A 19,582-nucleotide genomic window follows, 5' to 3' on the forward strand; every position below is an offset into this window, starting at 1 on the left:
AGGGGCAGGGATGGTCCTGGGTGGTTGGGGGAGTTTATGCTGACACTTAAATCCTGCAATTCAGGGAGGATAAACCTCCGGCATCTTGCCTCTGAATACTAAGTGCTGGGGGATGCTTCTGAATCAGACCCATCAAGGGCAACCTCCTGTCCTAATTTTATTAATTTTTCTGTTACACAATTTAAAACACTCACTTTACATCCTTAAGATACCAGTGACTTCCCTTCTTTTCTTCCCATGGTTCATTTTACCCATCTTAAATCCCTGCATATTTTACAGAAACTGTACCAATCAGTATTCCATATTGCATCCATCAAAACTTGTTTACACTGTTCAATTCGTCTTAATGCTGCCAGAGTTTTCAGCTGTACACAGTTATTTTCCGTATACAGTGGTACCTTGGTCTGCATACGTCTTGGTTTGCATATGTTTTGGATTACAAACACATCAAACCCGGAAGTGCATGCCCCGGTTTGCAACCTTTTTTTGGATTACAACCCATGTGTTTTTGGATTACGAACAAATTTTTTTGGGAGGCCCCATTGGCGAAAGCGCGCCTTGGGTTACAACCTGTTTTGGTTTACAAACGGACCTCTGGAACGGATTATGGTTGTAAACCAAGGTACCACTGTATTCAACAAACGTTTTAAACGTATGTTCTTCTTGTTCTCTTATTCTGTGTGTTAAGTCTGCCACTTGTGCATCTTCTGTCAACTTAAGTTGCCATTCTTCTTTGGTTGGGACCTCTATTTGTGGGCTAACAAAACATGGGCCGCAGTAATGGCATACATAAATAACCTTCTTTGACGCCTGGGAATTTCAGTCAGAATTATCCTCAACAGAAAGGACTCTGTTTTGTTTTTTGAAAGTTCTTTTAAACATTCCCCCCCCCCAATTCATTATGAATCATTTCCGAATACTCTTACCCCTTTTTTAAGTCCACCACCTATGAAAGAACGTTCCCATCACGTCTTTGCCTCTCCAGCACTTATCTGATTCAGCCTGGTACATCTTAGCAAGCCTCCTCAGAGTTAAATACCATCTGTGAATCATTTTCAGGTGATTCTCCTTCTAAGAATAACACACTGTCCTCGCTTTTCTCTGTCCACTTTCTCTATTATGAACTTCTCTTATGTCACCTCTTAATTGCATTTTCTCTAAGATAAAAATCCCCAAGTGCTGCAATGTTTCCTCGTAGGGCAGTTGACAACAGCTGGAGAGGACGATTGTGCCCGCATTCTGCTTGTGGGACCCTGAGGAGGATAATAATAATAATAATAATAATAATAATAATAATAATAATAATTTTTATCATTTATACCCCGCCCATCTGGCTGGGTTTCCCCAGCCACTCTGGGCAGCTTACAGCATATATAAAAACATAAAACACCAAGCATCAAACACTTCCCAATACAGGGCTGCCTTCAGATGTCTTCTAAAAGTTTTGTCGTTCCTTTATCAACTAGTCCAGTCCCAAACTGGACTACAATTCCCATCACCTTTGCTAGCTAAGGATGATGGGAGTTGTATTCCAAAAACAGCTGGAGACCCCAGTTTGGGAAACTGATCTAGTCCAGGCATAGGCAAACTTGGCCCTCCAGATGTTTTGGGACTACAACTCCCATCATCCCTGACCACTGGCCCTGTTAGCTAGGGATGATGGGAGTTGTAGTCCCAAACCATCTGGAGGGCTGAGGTTGCTTATGCCTGATCTGGTCCAACCCCCTGCGATGCAGGAATCTTGAGCTAAAGCATCCAGGACAGATGGTCTTCCAATCTCAGCTTTCAAAACCTCGAAAGAAGGAGAGTCGATCACCTCTCATGGGAGTTTATTCCACTGCCAAACAACAGCTTATTCCCAAGTAGTTGGTCATTGTGCTAAACTGGACACTGGAGTTGATGGTCCTGGGTCTAGCCGGGCCTCTCTCCTTACATTCTTAGATCTTGGTTAGTAAGCTCCTTTCCGTTAATTAAAGCCAGCAGCGTGGGAATTGGCTTGCTGTCCGTCTGGCTTTTGAGCGGGGCAATCTACTGCTGACCTCCAGTTGTCAAATTGCTTCTAAATTCAGTTGGCTCTGTCTGCATCAGGCTCGTAAATTGAGTTTGCTCTCATTCACTGGCTCCTTTTCTCCTTTTAAAATGCAATTAAGCCCTGTAAGCAAGTAGCAAAACCACCACTACCACCTCTATATACCAGTGGACTGGTCCACCCTTGGGGAATATATTTGCCTTGCTGGAATCTTGGGATGTGGGAGCAAACCTTTGGCTTGTGATGGATGCAGCACTTAGCCAGGACATAATACCAAGAGGCTTAAGAGATGCTCATCTTTCCCTAATCTCTTTGAGTGTCCCCCCTCCCCCCATTGAAAGACCATTAGCCCATGGGAGGGGACACATAAGAAAGGCAGAGAGGAGTGTCTTTATAGCAGAGCAGTCGAGCTGTTTCACAATTAGCAGCCAATTCTCTCTCACCACCAAAGGAACACAAGTGAATAGCAGAGAAAATCTTTAATAAAAATACATTTATTTAAAAAACACACAAAAAACCCCAATTAGTAGCCAATTTGGCTTTGTTTGTGAGCAAATAGTTTGACTTAAACTTAGCCAACTCTCAGGTGTGTGTCTCTGTCCATGCATTTAGGGCTTGGGATTGGCAAGGCAGTTTTTCAGGGGTTTGAAATGCAAATTTTTTTGGGGGGTGGAAAGCCAGCCAGGCTCCCCTTTTATGTGGAAGCAAGCTGTGCTGGAACTTCCGGTTGCAAATAAACATCTGACACGGCAGCTAAAAAAGCCAATGCAATTCTGGGCTGCATCAATAGGAGTATAGCATCTAGATCAAGGGAAGTAATAGTGCCACTGTATTCTACTCTGGTCAGATCTCACCTGGAGTACTGTGTCCAGTTCTGGGCACCACAGTTCAAGAAGGACACTGACCAACTGGAACGTGTCCAGAGGAGGGCAACCAAAATGGTCAAAGGCCTGGAAACGATGCCTTATGAGGAACGGCTAAGGGAGCTGGGCATGTTTAGCCTGGAGAAGAGGAGGTTAAGGGGTGATATGATAGCCATGTTCAAATATATAAAAGGATGTCACATAGAGGAGGGAGAAAGGTTGTTTTCTGCTGCTCCAGAGAAGCGGACACGGAGCAATGGATCCAAACTACAAGAAAGAAGATTCCACCTAAACATTAGGAAGAACTTCCTGACAGTAAGAGCTGTTCGACAGTGAAATTTGCTGCCAAGGAGTGTGGTGGAGTCTCCTACTTTGGAGGTCTTTAAGCAGAGGCTTGACAACCATATGTCAGGAGTGCTCTGATGGTGTTTCCTGCTTGGCAGGGCGTTGGACTCGATGGCCCTTGTGGTCTCTTCCAGCTCTATGATTCTATGATTCTATGAGTTTGGTCAGGGCCGGCTTTGCTGGGCCAGCGGTGATTGCAGTGGTTCAGTTTGGCGTGAAGCGAGGAGTTATGGGGGAGCCTATTGTGCATATCCGATTGATGCATGGGTAGTTTTGGAGCCAGAAGAAGGTGTCTGTGGGGGGAGAGTATGGGGAGTATTGTTTTAAGTAGATATAAGAGTTGCGGGTGGCGCTGTGGGTTAAACCACAGAGCCTAGGACTTGCTGATCAGAAGGTCGGCGGTTCGAATCCCCGCGACGGGGTGAGCTCCCGTTGCTCGGTCCCAGCTCCTGCCCACCTAGCAGTTCGAAAACACCTCACAGTGCAAGTAGATAAATAGGTACTGCTCCGGCAGGACGGTAAACGGCGTTTCCATGCACTGCTCTGGTTCGCCAGAAGCGGCTTAGTCATGCTGGCCACATGACCCGGAAGCTGTCTGCGGACAAGTGCCAGCTCCCTCGGTCCATAGAGCGAGATGAGCGCCGCAACCCCAGAGTCGTCCACGACTGGACCTAATGGTCAGGGGTCCCTTTACCTTTACCTTTACCTTTTAAGAGTTGCTGCAACTTACTTCTTATGACTCTGAATGCTCAGTGTTGGAGGAAGCAGAAGAGGGGGAAAGGAAGAGAGAACTTATCTCCCTAAGATAAGCCACTTAACCCACAAAAGCAAACAAAGCTCCCTTCAAACCCACCCCACCCCACCCACTTGAAAGGTTCTTGGCAGAATTGCATCACCGTGATTATGGTCTGAGATAGGAGACACAGGCATAATCTCCCTGTCATTTCTTTTCATTTGGGTCAGGTGAGAGACCACCTTTAACGTTTGCATTTTGGAAAGGGGGTGGTAGATAACTGCAACAAAGGACAAGCAAGAGCGGAGCTTAAAACAATTGAAGCAACGTTTTGCTTTACACATATGGGACGTGGGTGGCGCTGTGGGTTAAACCACAGAGCCTGGGGCTTGCCGATCAGAAGGTCAGCGGTTCGAATCCCCGCAGCGGGGTGAGCTCCCGTTGCTCGGTCCCTGCTCCTGCCAACCTAGCAGTTCTAAAGCACATCAAAGTGCAAGTAGACAAATAGGTGGGAAGGTAAATGGCATTTCCGTGCGCTGTTCTGGTTCGCCAGAAGCGGCTTAGGCATGCTGTACGCCGGCTCCCTTGGCCAATAAAGCGAGATGAGCGCCGCAACCCCAGAGTCGGCCACACTGGACCTAATGGCCACACTGGACCTAATGGTCAAATGGACAATTTGTTGTTGGCAAAGGACCGCTGGACATATAAAGGCCCCATTGCCTTCAGTAGCTTAGGGCCTCATCAAACCTATATCTGGCCCTGGTGCCATTGCAGTGCAGGTGCCTAAGATTAAAAATTGCGTTTTAAGCGTCTCTCGCAAGAGTGGGAGCTCCTCTTTTTTCCCCACGCAGCTGGCACATTCTGATGAATTGCCGAGGAATCATAGAATCATAGAGTTGGAAGAGACCACAAGGGCCATCGAGTCCAACCCCCTGCCAAGCAGGAAACACCATCAGAGCACTCCTGACATATGGTTGTCAAGCCTCTTCTTAAAGACCTCCAAAGTAGGAGACTCCACCACACTCCTTGGCAGCAAATTCCACTGTCGAACAGCTCTTACTGTCAGGAAGTTCTTCCTAATGTTTAGGTGGATGTTTAGGAGGATGACGCGTGCGTTGAGCAAAAAACAAAATGCGGCGTTGCTTTGGGGAGTGACAACAGCGCTTGGGTACCGCGAAATAAATCACTTTCCCTTCCCTCCCTTGACTTGCTTGTACAAACACAGCCGCCTTAACCGCACACACAAACACACGCAGTGCTTGGACGGCCTCCAATGATAAGCCATATTCACTGTGGAATGCTTTGTGTTTGCCACATCCACCTCACACATCCTCCCCAATTAGGAAACGGCTTGTGCATGGGTTTCAGCCCATGCAGTCTGAACAGCCTGCATCCATAACGGGTATCTTTTGATTACGGTTTCCAGGTTGAATAATAATAATTTTAAAGGATATAAAAAAAGAGCCCTGGCAGAATAGGGCAAGGCATTTGGAGATCTTCTGTCTTTGAACCTGGAAGTTCTGTTTGGTGGCATCGATAGAACCCATTGCCTGTGGATTGGTCTGATCCTTAAGCCAACAGACCGTGCAGGCTGGCAGGTCCCCTCCACATCAAGTGGCTGTGAGTTCCACAAGTTTATTTTGGAGTTTCGTGAAGAGGTTCTTCCTGTTGCTTGTTCTGGACCTAAACGTTTTTGTGGACTTTTTGGAGGTCTTAAATTGTGGCAGCACCTGTAAGTTGCATTGCCCTGTTTTACAGGGCTAAGGCTCAGGAGGAGCTTAGTTTAAAGTCACCTTGTGTGGGGTGGAGACAAGATTGGATCCTTTCTCTGAGACATGTCAGCAAAGCCCTCCAGTTGGGACCGGGATTCCCAAACCTTAGGGGTGTCTCCTCTGCTTGGATGCCTCTGTGAGTTAGGCCATTGCTTCCTCTGGAGTGCTGGTGCTCTAAACACCAGCAAAGAGACCCCGTTTAAACTTGGCACTTGCCCGGCTTTCCGGTTTAAATCTGACCCACATTTATTGGGGGGGGGGGAGACCTGTATGTTTCCTTTGAATCGAATGAAAGAAGGCCAACAGTGTTAGCTAAATTTCTCACTCGCAGCCTTTAATTCTTCTTCCTCTCTTTGTCTCTCTCCCCACCTAATTTTTGATGGCTGTCTCAGACAAGGGAGGCCATTTGTCCTTGAATTGACCTTGCCCTCCATCCTACAAACCAAGATGCTGAAAACTTGGTGACTGCTTACTGAGAGATCAGGCTGCCTTTCCCCCACACCTTTCTGACAGCCAAATTTGCAAGGGAAAGGGAAAGTTTAGATTTATCATGCAAGTGGAACAATTTCCAGTCTACTCTCCCACCCCCAACTCCCTGTCTCATGCCCTGTCTGCTCCATGTAACAGTTTCTCCTTGTTTTGTTCCCTCTTCCCAAGGTCTCCGTCTTGATTTCTGGAGCGATCCAATAGACGCAGCAGCCCCTCCAACATCTTGTTCCTTTCGTTCAAGGACGCCCAAGGCCGTGGGACTTTCTTGAGCTGCCCAAAGACTCCGGAGAATGCCAGCTGCGGATGAAATATGTGCGTGGGGAGAGACGAAAGATTTTGGCTGTTCCCCCTCCCCTCATTCTGGATGTTCATACCAAGATAACATTGCCGAAGATGGATTATTTCCCCCGCTATCAATGGAATATGCATTTTTTTTTGGTTAATTAGTTTTATGTGTGAGGATGCTGGGGGAAAAGCACCACCAGTAGTCTGAACATGAGACTCCCTGCCCTACTGTTTCCCATTGGGACAAGTGTGCTACCCAGGTATGTCTGTGATTACCTGATATACAGATAAGTTTTAAGTTTCTCAAAGTTTGCAGTGAATTCATTCTCTCTCTCTTTCTCTGTATGCCCCCAGCATGGACATATCACAACTGATCTTTTAAGCACAGTGAAAGGAGTTGAACATGAGAAAACATGCTTTCTCCCTTGCTCCTGGCGCCGCCACGCTAATCATAGCTAAACCATGGCTAGCCTTAGCGTTGCGTCAGGACCCTGGTTCAGTCTGTTTCTCTCCAAACAAACCAAGAGTGTTTGTAAATGTTTGTTCTCGGATTGCTGCGTGTGGGTGGTTTGGGAAGAAACAAATCATGAGTCTGGATTTGGGCGTGCTGCTAAGGCAAACCATAGTTTAGCTCCTGGCAGTGTGGCAGGAGTGAGGGAGAAGCAAAGCACCTGCGATTTTAGCCGTGCACCCTCACTTTTAAGCTAAATTTAACTAAAATGAAGTGTGAACCAGGCTGATGTGTTGTCATGTGCAGCCTGCAGAAATTTTCCTTCTAATACAGTGGAACCTTGGTTCTCGAACTTAATTCGTTCTGGAAGTCTGTTCAACTCCTGAAACCATTCGAAAACCAAGGCGCAACTTCCAATTGGCTGCAGGAGCCATGTTGGATGTTCAGCTTCTGGAAAACATTAGAAAACCGGAACACTTACTTCCGGGTTTTCGGCATTCGGGAGCCAATTTGTTCGGCAACTAAGCCGTTTGAGAACCAAGGTTCCCCTGTACTGCAAAACATGCTGTTCACGGTGCCTGGCTGCCATATTCTCTTAGGATACTGTGATCACACTTGCAGGGACCATATGCTTTCTGGTTCGTGTGTGCTTGGAGATTGAGAGTTTGTTTCCCAGAGATTTGGTTTTCTTGTTGCTGTTCTCAGCGATGAAGATGCCTTGCTGCGGAGGCCGAGGCTGAATTGCACTCTGAGCATTCTTCGTCTTTGTTGGTTTCAAAGATGCATGATTGATGCTTTTTTTAGGATTACGGGAGTGCTATAGGAAGCTTGGTGCATGCTGAGGTCAGTATATCACACCATTGCACGGGGAGGAGGGAATGTTGGCAGGAGACAGAAATGTGGTGGTGATTAATAGCAATAGCTTGCTTGGAGCGAAGGTGGAGTTCTGCCAGTACCCAGCACAGGCAAGCACGAAAATTGCAAGTTTCGTGGAAGCTCCCAGATTCTCCTTAGGGTTGCAATCTGATGCAGACTTCCTGGGGAGTCCGTTGACCTTTGTGAGACTCAGATCTGACTAAGCAAGCTTAGGTTGGTGGTGGTTAGCAGCAAATGGATGGAACTGGCCTCTTTGAAAGCATGTGCTAATACGGTGGTACCTCTACTTACGAACTTAATTCGTTCCGGAGGTCCGTTCTTAACCTGAAACAGTTCTTAACTAGAGGCGTGTTTTCGCTAATTTGCATGCAATTTCTATTCTCATCCTGGGGCAAAGTTCTCAACTCGAGGTAACTCTTCCGGGTTAGCGGAGTTTGTAACCTGAAGCGTTTGTATCCCAAGGTGTTTGTAACTCGAGGTACCACTATATAGTAAGGTATAACAAACTGTGGGTTGTATCCTGTGCTCCACAGGCAAAGTTCTGCAGGCAAAGCAGCTTTTCCATTTCCACACCTCCCTCTGAACTCCCCCAAAATCTGTCCTGGAGGCTCCCCTAATATTTTGGAGCTAATTTTGTGAGAGTTGGGGGATGGGGAAAAATGAGAAGACGGGTTTTCACCACCCACCTGAACTGTGCGAAGGTTAAGGAAGATAGCAGAGGGTATATTGTTTTGACATTACCTTCCCCCCACTCACGCTAGTGAGTAAACATCAGAGTGTATTCCCTTTGCAACTGATTGGAAGTAAGTCGATGATTCGTTAGAATCCTTTAATTAAGCAATCCAGTCTGGATTGTTCCTGGGAAGTTTCCCCTTTACAATCGTACCTTGTTTTGTGGCCAGGATCCATCCGAAAAAGACGCAGGGCAAAGCCCCGCATCTGTGCATTCACATGCACGGAGTGGTTTGTGCTTCTGCGCATGCACAAAGCGCGATTGGCAAACCTGGAAGTAACCCGTTCCGCTACTTCTGGGTTTGCCGCGGACGTTCACCGGAATGGACGCTAGACAAGGTGAACGTTCACAGAGGTATTACTGTATTTCCCTCTTAAAATAACAACAACACAACACAGCCTTCTTCGAAAGTAAGAATAAAGTTTTACTCATATTCGGTTTGCAGCAGTAATCTGAAGGCAGGCTTTCTTTTGTGTTTACAGTGAAAAGAAATCCTGAGATGTCGCTCAGACTTTCTGCTTGGTGGCTCCATCCTATGTGAACGTTGAGCCATGCGCTGGCTAAGAGCCAGGAGAGTGAGAGTGCAAGAGACCAAGAGAGAGATGGTTGCATGGCCAGCCCTTTTATCTGGCCAGCTAGGGTCATGCCCATCTACCTGGCCACACACAGGGGAAAAAAGCTCCATTGCAGGTATGGCAGGAAGTCATCCCTGTCTGGAGCCACGTTCCCCTGTGTGTCCATTCTAGGAAACAGGGAAATGTTGTACTTGACTGCTCTAGTGATAACACATTCCACATAGCCCTTCTCAGGCAATACAACATAACATTTATATGCATAGATTTTATTCAACCACACAGTGTCACAGCTTGACACGAAGTTTCTGGAAACACTTTCTTTGTGAGGATGCCCGCGGTCACCTCCTTCGTAAAAATCGCAGCTGCCAAAGTTGCAAAGCAAAGAAAAAGAAAAGAAAGGCAAAATAGAGATAAAGAGAGGGAAGAGAGAGAGAAATAAAGAAGGCAAAAAGGAGAGAAACGTTAGCAATAGAAGCATTTAAAATAAAAAACGACGCTGTGATTCGCTGTCTGAAAGCTTAAGGGTAGTATTTGATTTTTCTCTCCTGCATCTACATCTTTCTGTGGGCAAATCCATCCATTCCTTCCTTGTGAGGTTCTTTTTCTGTGCTGTAGGGAGATGTGGATAATGTGCTCAGGACGAAACGTTGGGTTTTTGTTTGTTTTTTCCTGCTTTCTTTCCCCACCGAAAAATCAGGAAAATGTTGGTTTCAAAGCTTTGGGAGAGGCACCCACTCACCCCCCCCCCTCCACTGGTCATTTGGAGCAATCTCTGTCGGCGGACTGACTCTGTTATTACACGGCTGGCAAGGAAATTCCATTTTGCTTAGGATGCTACTGTACATCCGCTGGAATTTCTTTTTTTTAATCGCTGTAACTTTATCACTTCCTCTGTTTTGGAATTTTAGCTCTCATTGTTCAGCCCTGGGACCGCAGCCTGTGGAATTTGCTCTCTGGGTGAGGAAGCCCTCAGATTTTTCACTGTTGATGCAGCTCTGCCTTTGCCGACTCATGGTGAGCTGTTTGCAGCTGTTTTTTTAAAGTGCACCAGGAATAATCGGAACTGCCTTGCGCTGAGTCAGATCGGTGTCCTGTCAAACCCCAACATCGCTTACACGGACTGGCAGCAGCTCTCCTCCGTTTCGGGCAGGGGGGCAGCCCTAGCTGGAGAAGCTGGGAATTGAACTCTCAAAGCAAATTCTCTGTGATTTTACGGCTGCAGCCCTGTGTACAACTACCTGAGAGTAATCTCTGTGGAATTCAGTGGGAGAAATGTTTCTGAGTAAATATGCACAGGGGTGATCATTCTGTTAGTGTGCTTTATTGATCTCCTGCCTGACCCTGGGCATCACCATACAGTTCACTTCCAACTAGGTAAAGGTAAAGGGACCCCTGACCATTAGGTCCAGTCGTGGCCGACTCTGGGGTTGCGGCGCTCATCTCGCTTCATTGGCTGAGGGAGCCGGTGTACAGCTTCCAGGTCATGTGGCCAGCATGACTAAGCCGCTTCTGGCAGACCAGAGCAGCGCACGGAAACGCCGTTTACCTTCCCGCCAGAGTGGTACCTATTTATCTACTTGCACTTTGACATGCTTTCGAGCTGCTAGGTTGGCAGGAACAGGGACCAAGAAACGGGAGCTCACCCCGTCGTGGGGATTCAAACCGCCGACCTTCTGATTGGCAAGTCCTAGGCTCTGTGGTTTAACCCAGTGTTTCCCAACCTTTTCTGGGCAAAGGCACACTTGTTTCATGAAAAAAATCTCGAGGCATACCACCATGCCATGTGGGGAAAGGTCACTTTTTACTTATGTAAAAAAAAATTAAAAAATAGTAACAGCATAGAAGGTAATGGTTAGGCTAGCATCCCTCTTCCAAATATGCTAGGTTTTTATTTGCAGGGACTGTTCTACATGGGAAAGCATTCAGCACTGTCATTCTCCCATCTGCCATCTGAATTGGTACTATTCTGGGTCAACTTACTCTGCTGCATGTGTAGATGAAAATGGCACCAAGTGTGGGGGAGGGGGCAGAACAGGTTTCAGATACAGGATATTAAGAATACACGTACTTCAGATTGAACTGGTTGCTTGCTTTGCAAGTTTTCATTTCCCAAATGACTGCCTTGGCAAGCGCAATACCTACCAGGCTCAACGCCGGTCTCGCGCTGCCGCTTCCCGCGCTCTCAAGGACCCGGGAGGAGGAAGGCGTGAAGGGAATCCCGAAGGCGTGAAAACCTCGCGCATGCGCAGGCCTTCCGCCTGCGACAGCCCAGTAGGCCGGCCGAAGCGAGCGGCGATGGGATGTGGGAGGGAGCTCGCTCGCCGCCCCGCGTGTGCCTATGTGGGGCACGTTACAGCCCTGTGACGTCAGCACCACGCAGGCAGCCAGGCAGGCAGACGGCGAGAGCCCTGCGCTGGGCGGCCTCTCCTCGCCGCCGCCGCCCCGCCTCTCGCCACCCGACTCGCCCGCCTCCCTCCCACGTCACACCAGGCAACGTCTCGCGGCACACTAGTGTGCCGCGGAACACTGGTTGGGAAACACTGGTTTAACCCATAGCGCCACCCGCGTCCCTTCACTTCCAACTACTTTTGGCTAACTGGGGGGGGGGGGGAAGAATCACACATAAACAGGATTTCTGGGTGCAATTGTAGAAGTGCTATGCAAGAGCTATGTAGAAGACCTTACTTAGCTCAGTTGGTAGAACGTGAGACTCTTAATCTGAAGGTTGTGGGTTCGAGCCCCACATTGGCCAAAAGATTCCTGCATTGCAGAAGGTTAGACTAGATGTCCCTTGTGGTCCCTTTCGACTATAATTCTATGCACAGACCAGGTCCGGATTTAGGTTTGATGAAGGTAATGTGACCTTTTATATGTCCAGCTGTCCTTTGTCAACAACAAATTGTCCCTTTTTTGTGTTGAATATATGCTACAGTGGTGCCTCGCAAGACGAAATTAATTTGTTCCGCGAGTTTTGTCGTCTTGCGATTTTTTTCGTCTTGTGAAGCACGGTGTTGGGAAAGTTTTGGAAAAGCTTCAAAAATCACCAAAGTCTTTAAAAACCTCAAAAAAGGCTACCACACCGCGTTCTATGAGTTGCTCCTCAAAGTCAAGTCGCAACTGTATTAACGGTGTTAAGAAAAAGGAAACAAACTTGCAAGACGTTTCCGTCTTGCGAAGCAAGCCCATAGGGAAAACCGTCTTGCGAAGCAGCTCAAAAAACAAAAAAACCCTTTCGTCTAGCGAGTTTTTTTGTCTTGCGAGGCATTCGTCTTGCGAGGTACCACTGTATATGGTAATTTGTGGCCCTAATACAGTCATACCTCGGGTTACAGACGCTTCAGTTTGACTGTTTTCGGGTTGTGCACTGTGCCAAACCTGGAAGTATCGAAATGGGTTACTTCTGGGTTTTGGCGCATGTGCAGAACAGCTAAATTGCGCTATGCGCAGAAGCAACGAATTGCGACCCCCGCATGTTCAGACGTGGCACTGCAGGTTGCGAACGTGCCTCCCGCACGGATCGCGTTCACAACCTGAGCGTCCACTGTAGGTATCTAAAGCCATTTGCCCATGTTGCCATGCAACCAGTCCATGCAGAATGTAGGCACCCTATATATAGAAAGAAGCAAACCAGTGATATTTTAGGGAGCAGGCTGGCAGGAGTGGCCCGTTACTTACATCATAGGAGCCTACACAACACAAAACTGTTGCTGTATGTAGATTTTATTTTATTTGTTTTTTATCTTATATTTTGGAAATGTACATCCAGTTGTTGTTTTTCCCTTTTAATTTTTTTTGGAGCCCCCAAGAGAGTGGGGCCCTAAGCTATAGCTTGCTTCGCTAATACATGAATCTGGCACAGACAAACCCACGCTAGCATGCAAATTTTACCCAAACACACACACACAGAGCCGAACAGTACTGCTAGGAAGAGATTAAAGAGAATGCTAAACCACATCGGATGCTGGCAATCATGACAGCCGCTTTCATCAGTGAAACCATGATTGCCCACGACACACAGGGCCTCTGATCTGCAGCAGAGCAAAAGCCACTTATTGCAGGAATGCTCTTTCTGTTCCTCCCCAATCCCACAAATAACACACACAAAAACACACACACCATAATCTGACTCGCAAAGACATAGTAGAAGTCAGCTTTTTCAAAACGCTTGATTTCTCCGGCTCTCTAGGGATAAGTGGGTGGATTTTTAAAAAGCAAGGGGGGGGGCAAAAGAACTCTTTTTGGGAAACAAGAGTATCTTTGGCCTATATACACAAAAACCCAAAGACATAATTGAGCACAGTGATGCTCTGCCCAAAGTCTGCTGAGTAATAGAATGCAGGAGGATGAAAGCAGCCCTGGCCGGAGCCCCAGGAGCAGACAGCTGGGCTTTGAAAACCAGCCACCGTCTGGAACAGAGGGCTGCCAAAAGACAGCCTTAACCAGAAGTGTGTGACTGCGCTGCGGCCCGGTGACCAATTAAACTCCAGGAAATCGCTGCTGACCTCTTCCCAACACTTAACCCACCAGTACAGTATTAACTCTGTCCCAGTCAGCATTCCTGTCGACGTACGGAATCCACGTTCGCACAGTTACTTGAACAGAGAGATTTCTTGGCTAGAAAACATCCCTGCCACTCATCCCACTACTTCCGTGGCAGATCCCGGACCAGCTGTGCCTGGGAACACAAGTCATCTTGGAACGAATGTGGCTCCCATGGCACCGTCAAGGTAATAGGCTCACACCTGTGCTCAGGAAACCTGGCAATCTCCCACACAATCGACCTGCAGACTCTGCCTGGACATCCACCGTGGTTCTTCTGCCCTAGAGAAGCTGCTGTGTTCTGTTTTTCAATGTCTTTACAAACGACTTTTCAAATACTCATCAAATTTGCAGATGGGAGGGGTAGCCTACGCTGCAGAAGACAGAATCAGAATTCAAAATGACCTTCTACAATTATAATTATAATTATTTATTTATACCCCGCCCGTCTGGCTGGGCTTCCCCAGCCACTCTGGTCGGCTTCCAACAAAATATTAAAATACCGTAATACATCAAACATTAAAAGCTTCCCTCAACAGGGCTGCTTTCAGATGTCTTCTAAAAGTCTGGTAGTTGTGGTTCTCTTTGACATCTGGTGGGAGGGCGTTCCACAGGGCGGGTGCCACTACCGAGAAGGCCCTCTGCCTGGTTCCCTGTAACTTAGCTTCTTGCAGTGAGGGAACCGCCAGAAGGCCCTTGGAGCTGGAACTCAGTGTCCGGGCAGAATGATGGGGGTGGAGACACTCCTTCAGATATACTGGACCGAAGCCGTTTAGGGCTTTAAAGGTCAGCACCAACACTTTGAATTGTGCTTGGAAACGTACTGGGAGACAATGTAGGTCTTTCAAGACCGGTGTTATGTGGTCTCGGCGGCCGCTCCCAGCCACCAGTCTAGCTGCCGCATTCTGAATTAGTTGTAGTTTCTGGGTCACCTTCAAAGGTGGCCCCACGTAAATTGGAGAACTGAGCCCCAGCTAACAGAATTAATTTCAATAGGGACAAATGTCAGGTTCTGCACGTTGGCAAGAAGAACCAGACGCACAAATATAAGATGGGGGACACTTGGCTTACTTGCAGTGCACGTGAAAAAGGATCTAGGGGTCTTGGTGGACCACAAGCCGAATGTGAGTCAGCAGCGTGATTCAGCAGCAAACAAAGCTATTGCTGTTCTAGGTTGCATCAACAGAAGTATAGTGTGCAGATCAAGGAAAGCAATAGTACCATTCTATTCAGCGTTATGTCAGACCACATTTGGAATACTGTGTCCAATTCTGGGAATGCCCAATTCCAAGCTGGAATGTGTGCAGAGGAGGGCAACCAAGATAATCAGAGGTGTGGAAACCAAGCCTGATGAGGAACAGTTGAAGGAGCTGGGTATATTTTAGCCTGGAAAAGAGGAGACTGAACGGAGATATGATAGCCATCTTCAAATATCTCAAGAGCTGTCACATGGAAGAGGTGAAAAGCTTGTTTTTTCTTGCTCTGGAGGATAGGACTTGAACCCATGGCTTCAAGTTGCAAGAAAGGAGATTCCGACTAAACATCAGGAAGAACTTTCTGACAGTAAGAGCTGTTTGGCAGGGGAACAGACTCACATGAGAGGTGGTGGACTTCCTTGGAGGTTTTTAAGCAGAGGTTGGATGGCCATCTGTCATGGATGCTTTAGTTGAGAAGCCTGTGTTGCAGGGGGTTGGATTACATGACCCTTGAGGTCCCTTACAACTCTATGCAGCTGCTGTGGTCTGTAACCTCTGTAGGATGCTCTCCATAGGGACTAGCCAGATGTGTAACTGCCAATCAATCACAGTCAGTGCATCACTTGGAAAATAAGTCTTCAGAGACCTGTCTTGTGCCCCAAAATAGCAACTAGAAATAACAACAACAACAACAACAACAACAACAACAAAATAATAATAATAATAATAATAATAATAATAATAATAATAATAATAATAATAATAATATATTTATACCTCACCCATCTGTCTGGGTTTCCCCAGCCACTCTGGGCAGCTTCCAACAGAATATTAAAATACAATAACCTATTAAACATTAAAAGCTTCACTAAACATTACGTTTTGGTGACTGCAACCCTTTGGTGCCTAGCTTCTATATCTGAGTTTCTAACACTGGGTCCGTGTCCCTTGGGTTGAAAAAGTTTCCACAGCCCGTCGTAGCTTTCCCCAAAAGCGGGAAAGGCTGTGAGGAGAGCCTCTGCCCCAGCTATACTTGGGGAAACACAAGACAAAACATCTGCGAATAGATTTGCCTAGCAGGAAAGCATTACATAGAAGTAACACAATGCAAGTTGCCGAAGGAGTGACCCGGCTGGAAGAATTTTGGCAACTGCAGGGGCCTGTCATCTCCCGTGTCTCACCTGCTGAGTGCCATAATCGCTTGTCATTTCACGACTCTTCCCTGTTGAGCTTTGCAGGCTGACATAGAGGAAATTAAACAGGCAGAGCCACCCTCCTGTAAATGTTTGGTACTCACTGTTTTAAGAAGCAAAGTGAAATTTCACGACTGGTTGGTTTGTCTTCTGGCTTGGCTCAGAATCGCAGGCTAGCTATGACTCTGTTTCACTGATGTTTTCTTGTCGGATGATTTCTGGGGTTTTTTGGTGATCTTTCACACGGTGTAAGAGCCACTTCCGGAAACATCGTGGAAGATTAGTGCTTAGAATCATAGATTCTAGTCCAGTCCCCTGCAATGCAGGAATCTCAGCTAAAGCATCCATGACAGTTGGCCACCCAACCTCTCCTTAAAAACCTCCAAGGATGGAGAGTCCACCATCTTCTGAGAGAGTCTATTCCACTGTCAAACAGCACTTACTGTCAGAAAGTTCTTCCTGGTGTTTAGTCAGAATCTCCTTTCTTGTCCTTGCTTCAAGTCCTACCTTCAAGGGCAGGAGAAAATGAGCTTCTTCCCTCTTCCATGGGATGGCCCTTGAGATATTTGAAGATGGCTATCATGTCTCCCTTAAAGCTATGGTTTTCCCAGTCGTGATGTATGGAAGTGAGACCTGGACCATAAAGAAGGCTGATTGTCGAAGAATGGATGCTTTTGAATTATGGTGCTGGAGGAGACTCTTGAGAGTCCCATGGACTGCAAGAAGATCAAACCTCTCCATTCTGAAGGAAATCAGCCCTGAGTGCTCACTGGAAGGGCAGGGCCTGAAGCTGAGGCTCCAATACTTTGGCCACCTCATGGGAAGAGAAGACTCCCTGGAAAAGACCCTGATGTTGGGAAAGATGGAGGGCACAAGGAGAAGGGGACGACAGAGGACGAGATGGTTGGACAGTGTTCTCGAAGCTACCAGCATGAGTTTGACCAAACTGTGGGAGGCAGTGGAAGACAGGAGTGCCTGGCGTGCTCTGGTCCATGGGGTCACGAAGAGTCAGAGACAACTAAATGACTAAACAACAACAACAAATCCTGCCATATGGTTCTTGATGTTTCTAAGCTCTTTGCTTGCTTATGAAGCACAGATAAAATGAACATGCTTAGTTGGATCGCTATGCTACAAACTGATTTTTGTTTTCCAGGAAAAAAGCAATCAACTCATAATTTTCTGGGAAACTCAGATTTGAGAAGGGACTTTAGAGATGATGAACATAAATTGACAACAGCAGTTTCATAAATCACGTTGATGGGTTGTATAGAATTCCTTGTTGTCAATAATATGAGGCAATATTTTTGCCAGATAATCAAAGCTAATTGAATTGGGCCAGCTCACAGGCCATTACGAAGTGATGTCCCAGTTTCAATCTTGCATGAAAAACAGAGCAGTAGTTTTACACCCAGTGCTTACTCAGTTAAGGCAACACTTGTGATAAGTCTTCTAGATCTGGGAATCTTAGTGACATTTGTTTAGGTGCTCTGTGTTAACCAGAAGTCACTGTGTGACTCATTGGCCAAATGTTGGCGATTGTTTTAGGATAAACGGTATTCAAATCTCTGCTCATTTGTGTCAGAGACCGAGACCTTTCCTTACCTAGTAGGGTTATTGTGAGTCTACAGTACGTCTCTGAGCTTCTGGATGAGAAGATAAAATAGAATTGTAAAATTTTAGAGTTGCAAGGGACCACATCTAGTCCCCCCCCCCCCGGGCAGGAATCTTTTGCCCAAGTAGGGCTTGAACCCACAACCCTGAGATTAAGAATCTCATGCTCTACCAACTGAGCTATGCAAATATAAGCAATCATAGCAGCCTTCACCTCAAGGGATAAGTGCAACAGTCCAAAAAGAAAAAATGGGAAATGATCTGTAATGAATTGAAAAAATTGTTTAAAAGTACTCCCCCCAACCCCCCCGAGTCCTTCCAGTTGGAGATAATTCAGACTAAAATTCCCAGGTGTCAAAAAAGGTTATTTGGAATGGAAAAAGAGCGACGTCCCAACCAAAGAAGAATGGCAACTTAAGTTGACAGAATATGCACAACTTGAAGACTTACCATCTAGAATAAGAGAACAAGAAGATCATACGTTTAGAGAAGAATGGAAAACGTTTATTGAATATATGGGAAATAATTGCACAGCCGAAAACGCTGCTAGCATTAAGATAAATTCAACAGCGTAAACAAGTTTTGAGGTATGGAATAATGGAATACTGAATGGTATAGTTTTTGTAAAATATGCAGGGATTTGTGATATGTAAAATGAACTATGGAAAGTGAAGAACGGAAGTCACTGATATCTTAAGGATGTAAAAATGAGTACTTTAAATTGTAAAACGGAAAGTTTGATAAAAATTATATATAGAAAAGAAAAGAAAATCAAAAGAGTAGGATGAAAATTGAGAATAAGGCGATCCACTGCTTGAAATACTCTCTGGCAGCAGCAAAGAAGGGGACTCGCTCTTCATTTTGGAGACAGTCCAGTGGGATGTTTACCCCATGCAAGCTCCATTGAATTGAATGGGACCTTGTTCTTGCGCCAGGGCTGGGGAACCTGTGGTCTAGTCAGACACCCATTGGACATGCCTAGCAGAGGCTTGCGGGAGTTGTAGTCCGACAGATATCTGGAGAACCACTGGTTTTCCCATTCCTGCTTCAGGAGTTGTTTTTTGAACCCTACCCCACACCTGCAATAAAAGGTAGAAATGTAACCTTTTCCCTTTCTCTCTTCCATTTTAAGAGAAAGAAGAAGACGAAAAGGTTTTTGCCGTTTTAGATAATATCTCCCGGTCCAGCACAATTGCCTGGTTCCCTGGGTTAGAATTCTCGTCTTCAGAGTCTTAATGGCATCTTTATCGCCAGGAACTTTGATTATCTGACGTGTTGTGCAATGATGGTAAATAAGTTCTTCCTTGAACCCCCAGGCTCTTTGCAGTTTCCCCTGAAGGTCGTGACACTCACCACTCGCCTTGTCAAATATTCAAGCTATGAAAGGATTGATTGTAATTTTTTTTTAAGGCTTTGCTGAGAGCTTGCAATTTTAGAAAAGGTCATTCTGACCATCTCGCCTCCTGTTTTCCCGCATTTACATGCGCTAAAGAATGCGAGAATTGTTTGCTTGCGTAAAAAACCCAGGTGTTAAGAGCTGGGGAGAGAGAGAGGGTGGGAGGGAGATAAAAATTACGTACTTCAGAATTCCTTGCATGCTTGCCTCTGCAAAAAAAAAAAAGTTTCTGATTGGAGATTTGCAGAGTTTTATCTTCTCCTCCTTGTTGCCCTGTAGCTGAAGACCGCAGAGCATTTTTACTAATGGAAGGAGGACTCGTGTTAAATATGACTTCTGGGTACAATTATGCAAATTCAAGGGATGCGGGTGGCGCTGTGGTCTAAACCAGTGAGCCTCTTGGGCTTGCCAGTCGGAAGGTCGGCTGTTTGAATCCCCGTGACAGGGTGAGGTCCCATTGCTCTGTCCCAGCTCCTGCCAACCTAGCAGTTCG

General features: G+C 46.4%; 1 long non-coding RNA gene across 1 annotated transcript in view; it reads left to right on the plus strand.

The window, feature by feature from the left end:
- LOC309539653 overlaps positions 1 to 19,582 on the plus strand; it is an 80,451-nt gene that overhangs the window by 32,955 nt on the left and 27,914 nt on the right. Inside the window, exon 2 of the long non-coding RNA XR_014222915.1 lies at positions 6,400 to 6,776. This is a non-coding gene — a long non-coding RNA (uncharacterized lncRNA). The remainder of the gene's footprint in view (positions 1 to 6,399; positions 6,777 to 19,582) is intronic.

This window comes from Podarcis vaucheri (assembly GCF_965113315.1).
Source record: "Podarcis vaucheri genome assembly, chromosome: 8".
Taxonomy (NCBI): domain Eukaryota; kingdom Metazoa; phylum Chordata; class Lepidosauria; order Squamata; family Lacertidae; genus Podarcis; species Podarcis vaucheri.